The sequence below is a fragment of the Oryctolagus cuniculus genome, chromosome 11, assembly GCF_964237555.1.
Source record: "Oryctolagus cuniculus chromosome 11, mOryCun1.1, whole genome shotgun sequence".
NCBI lineage: Eukaryota > Metazoa > Chordata > Mammalia > Lagomorpha > Leporidae > Oryctolagus > Oryctolagus cuniculus.
In genome coordinates, this window is record NC_091442.1 from 50952545 (window position 1) to 50965366 (window position 12822).

The window sequence follows — 12822 nt, forward strand, 5'->3', positions numbered from 1 at the left end:
CCCAGCTGGGAGATGTGCGACAAATGAAGCTGCTGGATCCTGCCTTCTGCCTCCTGGATTTGTACTGGCTGCCCAGGCCCCATCCAGCAGATGGAAGATATCTCTTTCTCTCCCAACTCTCAGCCCCCGACTCTGTAACACTTTCTTTTTTTTAAATTTTTTGACAGGCAGAGTGGACAGTGAGAGAGAGAGAGAGACAGAGAGAAAGGTCTTCCTTTGCCATTGGTTCACCCTTCAATGGCTGCCATGGCCAGCGTGCTGCGGCTGGCACACCGTGCTGATCTGATGGCAGGAGCCAGGTACTTATCCTGGTCTCCCATGGGGTGCAGGGCCCAAGTACTTGGGCCATCCTCCACTGCACTCCCTGGCCACAGCAGAGAGCTGGCCTGGAAGAGGGGCAACTGGGACAGAATCCGGCACCCCAAACGGGACTAGAACCCGGTGTGCTGGCGCCGCAAGGCGGAGGATTAGCCTAGTGAGCCGCGGCGCCGGCTTAACATTTTCACATAAATAATAACAAATTAATTTTAAAAAGAATTGGATAAATAAATCTCTGGAAGTGGGGGAAGGGGGTGGCTGGTCCTGGTGCATAGTAGGTTAAACTTCTGCCTGTGGCTCCAGTTCGAGATGGAAGGGCTTTCTGTAAATTTGTCTCTCAAGTAAAAACATCTTATATATATAAAAAATAGAACAACAAGAAGAATTAGGGGACCCGTGCTGTGGTATAGCAGGTAAAATTGCCACCTGCAGTGCCAGCATCCTGTATGGGCTCCCGTTTGAGTCCCATCCATCTTCTCCAAGTCCGATCCAGCTCTCTGGTATGGTCTGGGAAAGCAGTAGAAGGTGGCCTGAGTCCTTGTGCCCCTGCACTCCCATGGGAGACATGGAAAAACTCAGGCTCCTGGCTTTGGATCCGTGCAACTCAGGGTGTTTCGGCCACCTGGAATGTGAGCCAGCGGGTGAAAGACCTCTTTCCCTCTCACTCTCCCTCTTCTTCTGCCTCTCTGTAACTCTGTCTAAATAAATAAATATTTAAAAAAAGAATCAGAAGTGAAAATTGTGGTAAAATATTGGCCATGTAGAGGGAGGAGATTCAGACAAGTGGCATGGCATGTGACAGAACATGAAAAAAATCACAGCTTGCTTCTTTTTCTTAATGGAAAATTGCAAGGCAGAGCACCAGAAAAATCAGCTCAAAAATTATTTATTGATTTATTTATTAATCAGAGTGAGTGGGGCAGGTGGTCATTGTGCCCTAGTGAGTTACGTCCTCGTGAGTGCACCCCATGGAGGAGTACTGCTTAAATTCTACTTGGCTGCTCTTCTTCAACATACAGCTTCCCCCAAATAGATCAGGAGACAGGAGCTTTTTCCACTTCTCCCAAGTGAGTTCAGGGGCCCAAGGAGTTCAGCCATCTTCCACTGCTTTCCCAAGCCATAGCAGAGAGCTGGATCGTAAGAGCAACCGGGACTACAACTGGCACTCATATGGAATGCCAGCGCTTCAGGCCAGGGCTTTAACATGCTGCTTGACATTCCACTGCACTGGCTCTCTCTCCTCTGAAAGACACATGTGTGCACTCTATCTTAAGCATACAAACCCCAACCCATAAAGAAATATGTCAACCTTCAAGGCAGGGTTTCAATGGTGGTAGCCCTGGTTTCCAGGGCTAAGAGGACTGACTGACCTTTGCCCCAGAAGGACAGCATTATGGAGGAGCAGGGAAAATTGGCCATTCACTGACAAAGGCCCGAGCGGGTGGGGCTCAGGAGGAGAGAAAGGGAAACCCATTTACAGAGAAAAGTCCTGGGCTGTTTCTCCTGCATTTGAATGAAGCAGATTCCAAGTCATTGAGGGTGGGTGGGTGTGGCAAGTAGATTCCAAAGGCAGGGCTACCAGTTTTTCTCATGCTGCTGGCTTCAGCATGTCCCAGCCCTACCTTTCATGAGCATGTGAAAAGTGGATTGGATGAGCAGGCAAGAATTCTCTCTCCCTCTTTCTCTCTTCCTCTCTCTCTCTCTCATTAAGTAAATAGGGGATGGTACTGTGGCATAGGAGGTGAAGTTACCACCTGTACTGATGGCATCCCATATGGGTGTCAATTTGAGTCCCAGCTGTCTACTCTGTTTCTGATCCAGCTCCCTACTCATGGCCTGGGAAAGCAACGTAGGATGGCTCAAGTGCTTGGGCCCCTGCACCCAGGTGGGAGGTCTAGAGAAAGCTCCTGGCTCCTGGCTTGGGACCGGCTCAGCTCTGGACATTGTGGCCATTTGGGGGGTGAACCAGTAGGTGGAAGATCTTGCTCTTTCTCTCTGTATTGCTGTCTCTCTTTCTCTCTGTAATTCTGCCCTTTAGGTCATCATCAACAGCAACAAAACTTTATAACAGGGGAATAAGTAAAAATGAGCAGAGAGGGGCTGGTGCTGTAGTGCAGCAGGTTAAAGCCCTGGCCTGAAGCACTGGCATCCCATATGGATGCCAGTTCTAGCCCTGGCTTCTCCTCTTCCAACCCAGCTCTCTGCTATGGCATGGGATAGCAGAAGAAGATGGCCCAAGTCCTTGTGTGAGACCTGAGCCTGGATCAAAGTGTAACTGTTAGGTAGGAAGTCCGTTATGAGCTTATGTGTGTGTGACATAAAGGTCTAGAGAGAAGACATCTATATCCAGCATATGCTGCATCTCAAGGTCATCCTGATGGTGTTTCAGGGGCAGCCAGGTATTCACATCCTGCCCTGCCCTGCCCTCTTCCACCTGATAACCTGCCAGGTGGAGGTCCCCACCCCTTCTGCCTGACAAATCTTCCACAATCTCTCAGGTGCAGCCCAGTATCTGCATTTCAAATACCCTGCTCCGGATCCCAATTCTCTAGGGGGTCCTGCCCACCCTTCCTCCTGTCTGATAACATTTGCATCCATAAAGTCCTTTGTTTCAGACCTTCAAGAGAGAAGCTTTTCTATTTACATCCCAAAAGCCCTTTGTTCCAAGAGGAGCAGAGGTGGGGAAGCAAGACCCATCTCCTTAAAAAACCCCAGCCTCAACCGGAAGGCACGCTCAGCCCTCTGCCTCTCTGCTGAGTCGCCCGCCTGGTCTGGCCAGGTGTAATCTCTGCACTCAACCATGTAACCACGCCCCCCCCCCCAGACTCTCAGGCTCTGTCTGGAGAGGTGCCCATCCATCCTTACTAATAAATCCCTTCCCTAATAAACCTTGCTATTTTACCTCCCACTACTCTCTGCCTGAATTCTTTCTTGTGCGAAGACAAGAACCCTGCAATTTCTCCGGTAACATAACTTTTAAATTAGGCCTCCATCTTGTAACTTGGGCCTGACCAGGCCCTGAACCCTAAGCCAGAAGCTCCTAAAAGTAAAGAAATGAACTCCCCTTGTGATAAACTCTCCTAGCAACAGCCGATTAGCAGATAACAGAGAAATACCTAGAGTTCCTGGTGTCTTCTCAGGGCAGATAAGGTCATTAATAGCTTCCTGAGACCCTGCAGTTTGGCACGTACACCCTAGCAGCTCGGACCCTATGCTTCAGCCAATCAATTCAAAAGGTATCAACCCCAAAACCATCCAACCACCTTTAGTAGGTCCCTTCCCGCCACTAAATCCACTAATCAATTCTAAGAGATGTCCTTTGAATTTCCCATGGGATGAGATGATTTGCTAAATGGTACCATGATGTATAGAATGTCTCTGAAAACCCTATAAAAACCCTGTTAATTGAAGGGTCAGGGCTCTCAATTCAGACCCGCTGCATCGGTGTTGAGAGTCTAGGCCTGGACCTGCAATAAAACTTTCATGTGCTTTACAGTGGTATCGGCTCCTTGGTGGTCTTTGGGGACAACTGAACTGGGCATAACACTTAGGCCCCTGCACCCATGTGGGAGGACCAGAAGAAGCTCCTGGCGCCTGGCTTCAGATTGGCACAGCTCCAGCAGTTGCGGCCATCTGGGCAGTGAACCAGCAGATGGAAGACCTTTCTCTCTGTCTCTACCACTCTCTGTAACTCTATCTTTCAAACAAATAAAAAAGAAATCTTTAAAAAAAGCAGAGAATAAAAATAATGCCTCTACTGATGTTATATTTCCTCTGAGGAAAGGTCATGTACTCTGTTCACGAGAGCTTTTTCTAACCCTGAAGCAGTTCTACAGCTGGTAAAGGTCCTGGGATTATCCATGCAGATGTCTGCTGGCATGTATGCTTAGGAAGCCAGCCTTCCTCTGCTTACATCCTTGCTTCAAAATGTGTGGGAATTGTTAGAAAGCCTCATGGTGAAAAAATAGAGTCAGACACTATTGGATGTGACAGGAACCATCAGGGCTGCACCCCAGAATTTCCACTGGTTGGGAGCTAGAGTCAAAAGTCCAATCCAGGTACTCCAATGTGAGAGGCAGGTCATCTTTTTTTTTTTTAAGATTTATTTATTTTACTAGAAAGAGTTACACAGAGAGAGGAGAGGCAGAGAGAGAGAGAGAGAGATAGAGAGAGATATCTTCCATCTGCTGGTTTATTCCCCAGTTGGCTGCAACAGCCCGAGCTGCAATGGTCCGAAGCCAGGAGCCAGGAGCTTCTTCTGGGTCTCCCACATGGGTGCAGGGGCCCCATGAGGAGCGATGTTTCTCTGTGATCTACTTCTGTCTGTCACCTTTCATCTTCCTCCAGTTCCAGGGGAGTGAGCCTTGGGAGCTAGAAGGCCTCTTCCTCCAGGTGGGTCCCAGAGATCTGACACTCCCCCACCCCGAGTGTTCCAGGGTGGTCAAGCTGCAGTAAATTTGTGACATATATATATACACACACACATGTAGCTCTGAAGGGCTCTCTCCATTTCCACACACACACACACACACACACACACATACACACAGGTCTAGGTGTGTTGTTTCTCTGAAACACTTGAAAGGCCATTTTAGGGGCAGTGCCTTCCCAGTCAGAGAAGGGAGTGGATGAGGACTTCTCAGGAGCAAAACTCCTCTAGGAATGGAAGGGTGAATTGTGCTGTGGTGTCTCCCAAGGTGTGGTGACTGGATCTCCCCTGCTTCTTTCGTGCCTCACTGGAGGGAGCAGAGCTTCTTGTGGGCTGAGCTGGATCCTGTCTGCCCAGACACTGCTCACCATGCAGCCATTTCTGCCCATGTGCTGGGAAGGGAAAGCCAGGCCAGGCTTCCCTCCTGGGTCCCAGAGACCTAGTCGGCTCTCTTCCTCCTCTGACTCCTGCCTGCTGATGGGAAGCAGAACAAAGCACTGACTCCTCTCTCTCTCTCTCTCTCTCTCTCTCTCTCTGCTCGCCCCTCTAAGAGACTGTTCTCCCCTTCTCTTACATCTCTGACCCACTCCCATCCCATCTCCTTACTGTCCCAGAAGGAACTCGTTGGCTCCAAGATTCTTTTTTTAAGGATTTATTTATTTTAAAAGCAGAGTTACCAAGAGGCAGAGGCAGAGATGGAGAGAGGGAGAGAGAAAGAGAGAGAGAGAAAGAAACGTCTTCCATTCACTGGTTCACTTCCCAAATGGCTGCATCGACCAAAGCCAAGATCTAGGAGGTTCTTCCAGGTCTCCCACTCAGGTGCAGGGGCCCAAGGGCTTGGGCCATCTTCTACTGCTTTCCCAGGCCATAAAAGAGAGCTATATAGGAAGTAGAGCAGCCGGGACTTGAACCGGTGCCCATATGGGGTGCCAGCACTGCAAATGGCACCTTTACCTGCTATGCCACATCTCTGCCCCTCCCCCAAGAACTTAGAAGACAGAGAAATTTAAAGCAAGACACTGGGGGCCAGCGTTGTGGCACAGTGGATTAAGCGGCCTGTCAGGAAGACATCAGCATCCCATATTGGAGCACCACTTTGAGTCCTTGCTGTTCTCCTTAGGACCTGGCTTCATGTCAATTTGCCTAAAGCAGTGGAAGATGACCCAAATAATTGTGTCCTTTTCACATACAAGGGTGATCCAGATGGAGTTCCTGGATGCTGGATTTGACGTATCGTAGCCTCAGCTGCTGTAGGCATGTGGGAAGTAAATTAGCGGTTGGAAGATCCCTCTCTCTCTCTCTCTCTTTCTCTCTCTATCCTTCTGTTTGTCACTCTGCATTGGAGAATGGCCTGGGTGCTTGGGCCCCTGCACCTGCATGGGAGACCAGGAGGAAGCTCCTGGCTCCTGGGTTTGGATCAGTGCAGCGCCAGCCGTGGTGGCCACTGGGGAGTGAACCAATGGAGGGAGGACCTTTCTCTCTGTTTCTCTTTCTCACTGTCTATAACTCTACCTGTCAAATAAAAAAAAAAGGTTTAAAAACTACATAAAGCATTGCATCTTTCAAAGAAACATAGAAAGCTGGGCAGGTTCATTGTGCTTCTACCCTGCCTCCTGGTCTTCCAGAAGTGACCTTTTGTAGCTCCTCCCAACTCCTGGTGGTAGACAGAGAGACACAGAAGGCATGAGTTAAACAAAATTAAGAAATGCATTTGTATTTAAAGAAAAAATCTTGAAATCAAAGTTACCTTTCTACTTAAGATAGTAGAAAAACTAGAGAAACTAATGGCAAAGCAATCATGCATGAAGAAATAGAGAAGAGTACAAAAGAATAAAGCATGCTCTGGCATGCTCCAGTTGTAGCTAGGATACTTAGGGCTGGAATGGTGGCATGTGAGAAGTGACTTCTCTGCATTAGTATGAACTTTGTACTCAAACACTACTCTCAGGTCCTTTCATGGATCCCCTTGTGTACTCCTCAATTCTGCCCATCTCTGGACTCCTCCATGCTGCTGTAATAGCCATACTGCTACTACAGTGTGTGCAGTCTCTGCATTGAGCCCATGAATTGAAGTATTGGGCCAGCCATAATCACCAATGTCCTCTTATCCACACATTTTCCTGCCATGTCTGCTTGGATTTCTGGATACAGATATTTGCAGGGTATAGACCATGTTGCACTTGCAGAAAGTAAAACTGTTTGGATTTCATAGGTGCTTGCAAGATATCTTGAGACCTAGTTCAGAGACAAACAACTGTGTTATTTACCATCCAAAAGCAACTTTTATATCAGCAAAATCACCTCCACCTCTGGTGTGAAGTACCAGTGATAACACAAGAGATCCAGACAGATCCTATATGTATAATGAACAACACAAAGAAACCAGAACACTAGTCCAACCTCATGAGTAGCCCCACAAAATACAGCAAACAGCAAACATGAGTTCCCACTCACCCCCAAAACCTGAGTTCCTACCCACCCATACAGGTGCCCCCTGAATGATCTGGGATGCCTATGCATTCAGGAATTGAAGCTGTTCTGCATGAGATTGTAGAATAAACTCACAATCTGAACAAATGCATGCAGCCAGGCATATGCCCTCACATACAAGACAAGCTACAAGCACAGTGGGTACTATCCTATCACTTATTATATTCTGTTAATCTCATTTCTGAGATTTGTAAAATCAGGAACTGGGACTGAGAAGACAGCTGTGCAGTGATCTAATTCCTTGTTAACGTGTATGGAGCTATATGCAAACTCATACCTGTTTTGTTCTGTTCGCTGCTGGCCTACTTCCCGAATGCTTGACAAAAACTCTGCTTTGGCCTTAAATATATGGCTATTTTGTCTTTATATGGGTTACTTTTCCAATAACATACACATAGGCATTTATTTTGTTTCATATCTAATTATCCTGGGATTTCAGGTTTGCAAGTTGTGACTAGCAGATGCAGGGTCCCCAGGAGGCCTGATCAGGGCCAAGAAGCTATTCCCAAACAGTAAAAGTGGAGGTAGAAGGGATGAATTGTAGAACTTTCTACCTGGTGGGAAACAGAAAAAGGGCAACTGCAGTTAGAACATCTACCATCACATCTGTATCCCAGTCACCAAAGAATGGCCATGCCACCAAGGAAAAGTCCACACCCTGAGGGATTATGTGTGGAGATCTGAGCTGAATGTGAATCCAATCAGAACCCAGAAATCCCTTTATAAATAAGGAGGGAAAATAAGCATAGCCTTTAAATAAAATTGAGGGTGACTATGGTGGAAGGACTAATAAAACCAGATTATATTAAAATAATTGTAAAACTAGAATACAAGGCAGTATATGAACTAGTTTTTCCATTGCATGGGGGTATCCCCAGCTAGATTTCAGTCTACAAAGGAATTCAAAATAGAAAAGGGAGATCAGGAAAGCAAGATTTAATTAAAGGGATAATACACACTCAGGAGTGTGGACAACCTCAGAATGAGTGTTGCAATTTATAAGATATGATGTCCTTTCACAGAATAGGGGTAGTGTGTATGACAGCAACTGATTGAATATTCTAATAGAACAAAGTTTGGGGCAGGACTTGAGTATCACCCACTTCCATACCCCTTTTTGAAACTCTCAGACCTGTCGTAGCTTCTGGAACACATGTGGGTGGGGTACATGTGTTGAATATAATGAATGAAGGAGTGTGGTTTGGTCAGTATGAGGTTACAGCGTATTAGCAGCTGAAAATCTTCAATTCCTAGGGATTACTTGACACCAGCATGTATCTCCAAATAGATCAATAAAATAGATAGTAGTTTTACCATTAATTCACATAGTACAACACATTAAGGACAGAGATCCTACATGGGGAGTAAGTGCACAGTGACTCCTGTTTTGATTTAACAATTGACACTCTTATTTATGACGTCAGTAATCACCTGAGGCTCTTGTCATGGGCTGCCAAGGCTATGGAAGCCTCTTGAGTTCACAAACTGACGTTATTTAGACAAGGCTATAATCAAAGTGAAAGTTCTCTCCTCCCTTCAGAGAAAAGTACCTCTTTTGATGGCCTGTTCTTTCCACTGGGATCTCACCAGAAGAGATCTTTCATTTAGGTAATTTTTTCTGGCTACTACACTTCTGCTCCATTTCACTGCTTATGTGCCTGGGAAAGCAGCAAGATGGCTCAAGTGCTTGTGCCCCTGCATCCATGTAGAAGACCCAGAAGTTCCTGGCTTCTGGCTTTAGTCTGGCCCAGTCCTGGCTCCCAGCTGCTTGAGGAGTGGGCTAGCAGTTGGTAGACCTTTTCCTCTCCCTCTTCTCTTCCTCTCTCTCCATAAATTTGCCTTTTTTAAAAAAAAAAAAAACTTTTTATTTGAGTGGTAGAGTTACAGAGAGAGGGAGAGACAGACAAAGGTCTTCCATCCACTGGTTCACTCCTCAAATGGCCACAATGTCAAGGTGGGCTGAACAAAAGCCAGGAGCCAGAAGCTTCTTCCAGGTCTTCTACACTGATGCAGGGGCCCAAGCACCTGAGCCATCTTCTGCTGCTTTCCAAGGCCATAGCAGAGAGCTGGATTGTAAGAAGAGTAGCTTGGACTAGAACCAGTACCTATATGGGATGCCAGCACTGCAGGCAGAGTCTTAGCCTACTATGTCACACTGCTGGCCCAAATTTGCCTTTCAAATAAATATTTTTTTAAAAAAATTAGTCTGTTACAGATTTATTGAATTTCAAGATCTATCAGCAGTTGGCTTGGCAAGACCAGATCAAATTATTGCCTAGGCCTTATGTAGCCCATTCCCCACTCCTGATTTTGAACAAAATAAACTTTTAAAGCACAGACTGATCAGGCCAAGCCTACCCCCATGCAATACTTCTATTCTACCTGTTGAAAAGCCAAGAAGAGGGATGAGCCTTTAGCATAATATTTAAAATGCTGCTTTGATACCTGCACCTCACATAGGAGTATCTTGGTTCAACTTTCAGCTCTGCTTCTGATTCTGCCTTCTTGTTGTTGTGCACCCTGAGAGACAGCAGGTAATAGTTCACATAGGTCCTTTCCAACCACATGGGAGACTGAGTTCCCAGATCCTAGCTTTGGCCTAGCCAAAGCCATTTTGAGAGTGGACCAGCAGATGGAAGACCTATCTCTGTTTCTCCTTGCCTTTCTTTTTTCTTTTTTTTACTAAAATATCTCCCTTTTGCTTTTTTTTAAAGATTTATTTATTTGTTTGAAAGTCAGAGTTACACAGAGAGAGGAGAGGCAGACAGAGAGAGAGGTCTTCCATCCACTGGTTCACTCTCCAATTGGCCTCAATGGCCGTAGCTGTGCCAATCCGAAGCCTGGAGCCAGGAGACTCCTCTGGGTCTCCCACATGGTTGCAGGGGTCCAAGGACTTGGGCCATCTTCTACTGCTTTCCCAGGCCATAGCAGAGAGCTGGATTAGAAGTAGAGCAGCCCTGTCTCGAACTGGCACCCATATGGGATGCCAGCGCTTTAGCCCAGGGTGTTAACTCACTGCACCACAGCACCAGCCCCCTTTCCTTGCTTTTCAAAAAAAGAAAATGAGTAAAATTGTTAAAGAAAATAAATCCATGAAAGGGAGAATGCAGATCTGTTAATGTTCTAAAAATAGAATCTAAAGGCAGGCATGGGTTGCAGGGTAGGGCAAAGTGGAATGGGCAGTGGCAGCCCTATTTCTCTAATAGCAACCTCTACATCACAATTTCTTTTCCAGGAAAGCTCTACCCACACCTGGGAATCAGCTTCATAGAACAAACACTTAATTAAGCCTAAGGCTCAGAAAATATCAAAGACCCCATAATCTCCTTGCCCTTTAAGCCTCTTAAAATTAGGATGCTGAAAAAAAAAGTGATATGGCCAAGAAACTTAGAAAGAACAAAGATGCAAATTTGGGAGGCAATCTGGGGGCTTATGAGCACCTGTTGTGAACTAAAGAAGATGATTGGATGCATCTCAGGACAGGAGCAAAAGTAGTCCATCCTGAGAGCAGTTATCAGTAGGCTTCAAGTTGAGATTTAGAAGAGTATACGTAAAATATGCAAATGAGATCTACATAGAAAAAAACTTTTTTTCATAGGATACATGGGAAAACATTTTTTGTTAGATTTTTACCTATTTGCTTTATATTTCATTTCAAAGACACACACACACACACTGATACAGAGAGAGACAGAGAAGGAGAGAGAGATGGAGAGACCTTTCATCAGTTGGCACACCCACAAAGGACCAAAACACCTGAGGCTCAAGCCAGGAGCTTGGAACACCATCCAGAAGTCCCAAATGCGGGTGGGAGCACAAATACACTAGCCATCATATGCTGTATTCCAGGATGCACATTGGCAGAAAGCTAGGTAAGAAATTAAAGATGGGGACCAGCACTGTGCTGTAGGGGATAAAATGCTGCCAGCAGTGCCAGCATCCCATATGGGTGCTGATTCACATCCTGGCTGCTCCACTTCCAATCCAGCTCTCTGCTATGGCCTGGGAAAGCAGTAGAAGATGGCCCAAGTCCTTGGGCCCCTGCACCCACATGGGAGACACAGAAGAAGTTCCTGGCTCCTGGCTTTGGATCAGCACAGCTCTGGCCATTGTGGTCAACTGGAGAGTGAACCAGCAGATGGAAGACCTCTTTCTCTCCCTCTGCCTCTCTTTTTCTCTCTATAAAACTCTGACTTTCAAATAAATAAATAAATAATTAAAAAATAAGTGTAAGAATCAGGACTTGAACTTGGCACTCCAATATGGTATGCTGATGTGCCAAGAAGCTTATTAACCATTGCACCAAACACTCAGCGTGGAAAACATATTCTTAAGCTTTAAGCATAATAAATAGAAAATGAGAAAAACAAAGCAGCCTGCAACCTAACTAAAAAAAAAAAAAAGCAGCCCTCCTAACTCAAAATTCCTATTAATTCTAGGCCTTCTGTTACTCCCTCATCTTCTCACCAAAGTCAATGGGAAAGAGTAAACGGTCCCTAGGCTTGGTATCTGATGGCTGTCAAGACAGAGGAAAAGAATATGACTTATCAAGCTCCTTGTCCTAGAAAAAGTCTATATGGCTTATTTATTCCCTAGTTAGGAGTGTTATTTCCACTTTATGCTTTTTTTCAGTAGTTCATAAAGTTGGTCATGGGATGAGCTCTAAAATCATTCTTGCTCCAATGGCCATATAACTGGAGTCACAAAGGAAAGATATTAGGTACCAATGCCTTAGTTACAATTTTTGGGTGGAGGTGGTAGACAAAGGCCTGTCATGAACTACAGAAATCCATAAAGAGCAGTGCCTGTCAGAATCTGTCTCTGTAATGAAATCAGGAGAAGAGATGGGAGAGAGCATGGTTCAAGAGCCTTCAATTTTGTAGCCAACTCTTGCAATATTAGTTGTAGCTGACACCTATAAAAGGCTTACTTTTTGCCAGGCACTATTCTTAGGACCTTATCTATATTTTATATTAACTCACTTAGCTGTATAACTCTAAGAAATTGGTATCAATGAGCATCCCACTTCACCCTGAGGAAATGGGGGCACAGAAAGAACAGGTGCATGTCTGCTGTCTCACAAAGTTGGAATTCCTTTTTAAAAGATTTTAACTTGTTCATTTACTTGAAAGGCAGAGCAAGAGAGAGAAAGAAAAAGAGAGAGGGAGAGAGATATTTTCAACCACCAATTCATTCTTCAAAAGGTTGCAACTACCAGGCTATATCAGGGTGAAGCCAGGCAACAAATCCAGAAAGCTGGATTGGAAGTGGAACAGCCAGGATTCAAACCAGAAGTCTGATAGGAAACGCAAGCATCACAAGAGGTGGCTTAATCTGCTGCCTTACGCTGCCAACTCTGAGTCAGCAGTTCTTTTAAAAAAATTTTAAAAAGATCTATTTATTTATATTTGAAAGTCAGAGTTAGAAGAGGGAGAAATGGAGAGAGAAAGAGAGAAACACACACAGAAACATCCACTGGTTCACTCCCTTGATGGCTGCAACAGCTAGAGCTGGACCAGGCCAAAGCCAAGAGCTTCTTCCAGGTCCAAATACTTGGACCATCTTCCATAGGGGCTAGATCAGAA